Source organism: Rattus norvegicus, chromosome X (genome assembly GCF_036323735.1).
Source record: "Rattus norvegicus strain BN/NHsdMcwi chromosome X, GRCr8, whole genome shotgun sequence".
In the NCBI taxonomy this organism is placed as follows: Eukaryota; Metazoa; Chordata; class Mammalia; order Rodentia; family Muridae; genus Rattus; species Rattus norvegicus.
This window is the reverse complement of record NC_086039.1, coordinates 9165878-9171877: the sequence shown is the minus strand read 5'-3', so window position 1 is coordinate 9171877 and position 6000 is coordinate 9165878.

The following is a 6000-nucleotide window of genomic DNA, read 5'->3' as shown; positions in this document are numbered from 1 at the left end:
CCTTTAATGACTGCTTCTATTTCCTTAGGAGTTATGGGGTTGTTTAACTGGTTTATCTGTTCCTGATTTAACTTCGATACCTGGTATCTGTCTAGGAAATTGTCCATTTCCTGAAGATTTTCAAATTTTGTTGAATATAGGTTTTTATAGTAAGATCTGATGATTTTTTGAATTTCCTCCGAATCTGTAGTTATGTCTCCCTTTTCATTTCTGATTTTGTTAATTTGGACACACTCTCTGTGTCCTCTCGTTAGTCTGGCTAAGGGTTTATCTATCTTGTTGATTTTCTCAAAGAACCAACTTTTGGTTCTGTTGATTCTTTCTATGGTCCTTTTTGTTTCTACTTGGTTGATTTCAGCTCTGAGTTTGATTATTTCCTGCCTTCTACTCCTCCTGGGTGGATTTGCTTCTTTTTGTTCTAGAGCTTTTAGGTGTGCTGTCAAGCTGCTGACATATGCTCTTTCCTGTTTCTTTCTGCAGGCACTCAGCGCTATGAGTTTTCCTCTTAGCACAGCTTTCATTGTGTCCCATAAGTTTGAGTATGTTGTATCTTCATTTTCATTAAATTCTAAAAAGTTTTTAATTTCTTTCTTTATTTCTTCCTTGACCAGGTTATCATTGAGTAGAGCATTGTTCAATTTCCACGTATATGTGGGCATTCTTCCCTTATTAATATTGAAGACCAGTTTTAGGCCGTGGTGGTCCGATAGCACGCATGGGATTATTTCTATCTTTCTGTACCTGTTGAGGCCCGTTTTTTGACCAATTATATGGTCAATTTTGGAGAAAGTACCATGAGGAGCTGAGAAGAAGGTATATCCTTTTGCTTTAGGATAGAATGTTCTATAAATATCCGTTAAGTCCATTTGGCTCATGACTTCTCTTAGTCTGTCTACATCACTGTTTAATTTCTGTTTCCATGATCTGTCCATTGATGAGAGTGGGGTGTTGAAATCTCCCACTATTATTGTGTGAGGTGCAATGTGTGTTTTGAGCTTTAGTAAGGTTTCTTTTACGTATGTAGGTGCCCTTGTATTTGGGGCATAGATATTTAGGATTGAGAGTTCATCTTGGTTGATTTTTCCTTTGATGAATATGAAGTGTCCTTCCTTATCTTTTTTGATGACTTTTAGTTGGAAATTGATTTTATTTGATATTAGAATGGCTACTCCAGCTTGCTTCTTCTGACCATTTGCTTGGAAAGTTGTTTTCCAGCCTTTCACTCTGAGGTAGTGTCTGTCTTTGTCTCTGAGGTGTGTTTCCTGTAGGCAGCAGAATGCAGGGTCCTCGTTGCGTATCCAGTTTGTTAATCTATGTCTTTTTATTGGGGAGTTGAGGCCATTGATATTGAGAGATATTAAGGAATAGTGATTATTGCTTCCCGTTATATTCATATTTGGATGTGAGGTTATGTTTGTGTGCTTTCATTCTCTTTGTTTTGTTGCCAAGACGATTAGTTTCTTGCTTCTTCTAGGGTATAGCTTGCCTCCTTATGTTGGGCTTTACCATTTATTATCCTTTGTAGTGCTGGATTTGTAGAAAGATATTGTGTAAATTTGGTTTTGTCATGGAATATCTTGGTTTCTCCATCAATGTTAATTGAGAGTTTTGCTGGATACAGTAACCTGGGCTGGCATTTGTGTTCTCTTAGTGTCTGTATGACATCAGTCCAGGATCTTCTGGCCTTCATAGTTTCTGGCGAGAAGTCTGGTGTGATTCTGATAGGTCTCCCTTTATATGTTACTTGACCTTTTTCCCTTACTGCTTTTAATATTCTTTCTTTATTTTGTGCGTTTGGTGTTTTGACAATTATGTGACGGGAGGTGTTTCTTTTCTGGTCCAATCTATTTGGAGTTCTGTAGGCTTCTTGTATGTCTATGGGTATCTCTTTTTTTAGGTTAGGGAAGTTTTCTTCTATGATTTTGTTGAAGATATTTACTGGTCCTTTGAGCTGGGAGTCTTCACTCTCTTCTATACCTATTATCCTTAGGTTTGATCTTCTCATTGAGTCCTGGATTTCCTGTATGTTTTGGACCAGTAGCTTTTTCCGCTTTACATTATCTTTGACAGTTGAGTCAATGATTTCTATGGAATCTTCTGCTCCTGAGATTCTCTCTTCCATCTCTTGTATTCTGTTGGTGAAGCTTGTATCTACAGCTCCTTGTCTCTTCTTTTGGTTTTCTATATCCAGGGTTGTTTCCATGTGTTCTTTCTTGATTGCTTCTATTTCCATTTTTAATTCCTTCAACTGTTTGATTGTGTTTTCCTGGAATTCTTTCAGGGATTTTTGTGATTCCTCTCTGTAGGCTTTTACTTGTTTATTAATGTTTTCCTGTGCTTCCCTAAGTGTGTTCATGTCTTTCTTGAAGTCCTCCAGCATCATGATCAAATATGATTTTGAAACTAGATCTTGCTTTTCTGGTGTGTTTGGATATTCCATGTTTGTTTTGGTGGGAGAATTGGGCTCCGATGATGGCATGTAGTCTTGGTTTCTGTTGCTTGGCTTCCTGCGCTTGCCTCTCTCCATCAGATTATCTCTAGTGTTACTTTGTTCTGCTGTTTCTGACAGTGGCTAGACTGTCCTATAAGCCTGTGTGTCAGGAGTGCTGTAGACCTGTTTTCCTTTCTTTCAGTCAGTTATGGGGACAGAGTGTTCTGCTTTCGGGCGTGTAGTTTTTCCTCTCTACAGGTCTTCAGCTGTTCCTGTGGGCCTGTGTCTTGAGGTCACCAGGCAGCTTTCTTGCAGCAGAAAATATGGTCTTACCTGTGGTCCCGAGGCTCAGGTTTGCTCGTGGGGTGCTGCCCAGGGGCTCTCTGCAGGGGCAGCAACCAGGAAGACCTGTGCCGCCCCTTCCGGGAGCTTCAGTGCACCAGGGTTCCAGATGGTCTTTGGCTTTTTCCTCTGGCGTCCGAGATGTGTGTGCAGGGAGCAGTCTCTTCTGGTTTCCCAGGCTTGTCCGCCTCTCTGAAGGTTTAGCTCTCCCTCCCACGGGATTTGGGTGCAGAGAACTGTTTATCCGGTCTGTTTCCTTCAGGGTCCGGCGGGGTCCTGCCGCTCCTGGGCCCTCCCCCACGGGAGCCCAGAGGCCTTATACAGTTTCCTCTTGGGCCAGGGATGTGGGCAGGGGTGAGCAGTGTTGGTGGTCTCTTCCGCTCTGCAGCCTCAGGAGTGCCCACCTGACCAGGCGGTTGTGTTTCTCTCTCACCGGGTCTCTGGAATCTCACTTCTTGAGTTCTTCGTATATTTTAGATAATAGCTGTCTATCGGATGTAGGATTTATAAAACTCTTTTTCCAATCTGTTGGTTGCTGTTTTGTCCTATTGAGTGTCTTTTACCTTACAGAAGCTTTGCAATTTTATGAAATCCCCTTTGTCAAATCATGATCTTAGAGCATAAGCAGGTGGTGTTCTGTTCAGGAAATTTTCCCCAGTGCCCATGTGTTTGAGGCCCTTTCCATCTATTTCTTCTTTTAGTTTGAGTGTATCTAGTTTTATGTGGAGGTCCTTGATCCACTTGGACTTAAGCTTTGTACAGGGTGATAAGCATGGATCGATCTGCATTCTTCTACATGTTGACCTCCAGTTGAACCAGCACCATTTGCTGAAAATGCTATATTTTTTCCCACTGGATGGTTTTAACTCCTTTGTCAAAGATCAAGTGACCATAGGTGTGTGGGTTTATTTCTAGGTCTTCAATTCTATTCCATTGATCTACCTGCCTGTCTCTGTACCAATAGCATACAGTTTTTGTAACTATTGCTCTGTCAGGGATGGTGATTCTCCCAGATGTTATTTTATTGTTGAGAATAGTTTTCACTATCTTAGATTTTTTGTTATTCCAAACAAATTTACAAATTGCTCTTTCTAACCCTTTGAAGAATTGAGTTGGAGTTTTGATGAAGATTGCATTGAATCTGTAGATTACTTTTGGCACGATGGACATTTTTATCATATTAATTCTGCCAATCCATGAGTATGGGAAATAATTCTACCTTCTGAGATCTTCTTCAATTTCTTTCTTCAGAGACTTGAAGGTCTTGTCATATCAATATTTCTTTTGCTTGGGTAGAGTGACACCAAGGTATTTTATATTATTTCTAACTATTGTGATGAGTGTTGTTTCCCTCATTTCTTTCTCAGCCTGTTTATCCTTTGAGTAGAGAATAGCTACTGATTTGTTTGAATTAATTTCCTATCCAAGTACTTTGCTGAAGTTGTTTATCAGGTTTAGGGGTTCTCTTTTGTAATTTTTGGGGTAACTAAATTATACTATCATATCATCTTCTAATAGTGATATTTTGACTTCTTCCTTTCCAATTTGTATTCCTTTGAATTCATTTTGTTGTCTAATTGCTTTGGCTAGGACTTTAAGTACTATATTGCATAGGTAGGGACAGAGTGGGCAACCTTGTCTCAAGTTTTCTATCATGAGAATGGATGGACATAATTGAAACTGACCTCTGTACTCCTCTTTTTTCTATATAATGCTTATATGTATGCGGGCTTACCCTTGCCACAACAGTACAATAATCTGAGCAACTTTTGTTTCTCATAAGAAGCTGAACAGATTACAGTACCATGTTCTTGAATTCCCAGACACATGAACCAAAAGAAATTTTATTGTTTTTTAGAGTAGCTAGCCCCAGACATTTGTTAAAATGATCTATTGAAAGATTTTGGTCAACCTCATTGTTAAAACAGTCAGCCATCTTACTTCTAATTGAAGACATCCATGAGTGGAGAATGCACACTCTTTTGAAGGACTCCTTAATGGGCAGCTCCAGTTTAACAATTCTGGAGAGAGTAAAAAGTATGTGTCTTATCTCCTCATGCCTGTGATTTTTTATTACCTACGGAACACTGCAATAAATCAAAATTTTACATAAAAATAAACATATTTAGATGACAAACTTCATACAATGTGTATAGTCTAGTCCCATACAAATATAATTTATTCTAAATATGCTATAATAACTAAGGACATTTAAAATGAATTCTTACCAAAAGTTGGGGGAGAGAGTAAAATAAATACATACAACCTGTTCTAGCTTAAGAATTCTGAGAGTATAGAGTTAAACAATACATACTCCTTTTTCGAGAGGGTTATGTAAATACTCATACAACCTAAATTTTGACCTCAAGACTTGTAGGAACAGATCTCTAGATTCCTCATCTATGCTCTTGCTTATGGAACATTTTCAGACCTAGGGAATTTCTTGCCATTTCCAAGGAATTACAAACTTCATACGTTTATTAGAGAACTTTTCCCTACATTAACTTCATAGACACTGAAACGGCATTTTTAAAGACTCAGTGACTGAAAAATACCATATCCATACTAGTTCAAATCTTAAGGTTCTAAAAATCTCTAATTTTATAGTGAATATTCATAAACATTTGCCCCATGTAGAAAAGAATGAGATTTTAAAATTCATTTCTCCAGAAATGGAGGAACTTGTCCACCAAAGTGGATACAATTTATGAATAACATTACTAAGTAGCTTAAATGTTTATTATACCTGAGTTGAAAATGTAAATGACTCTGGTGCTAGCTCCAAAATCTAGTACATGAATATTTTACATTTGCATTGAGAAAAACATCTTTAGCACTTTTAAAAATAAGTAAGCCTACATATTTGCTCTAGGAGGAAACCTCATCACCAACACAACAACAAAGCCACTCTCTAGTTTACTACTTGTGTCTATTTGAATGAGAATGGCCTCCATAGGCTTTTATATTAGACTACTTACTCAGCAGGGAGGGGAGCTCTTTGAGAATGATTAGTAGGTTTGGCCTTATTGGATTAGAGTAGACTTTGACATTTCAGAAGCTTGTGCCAGGGCCAGGTTCTCTCTGTACCTGCTGCCTGTGGATCAGGATTTAAAGCTCTCAGCTGCTACTCTAGAAGCATATCTGTCAGCTCCTTACCATGATGATTATGGGCTATTCCTGTGAAAGTAAGCAAGTCCCTGACTAAATGCTTTTCTCTTAATGTTGCC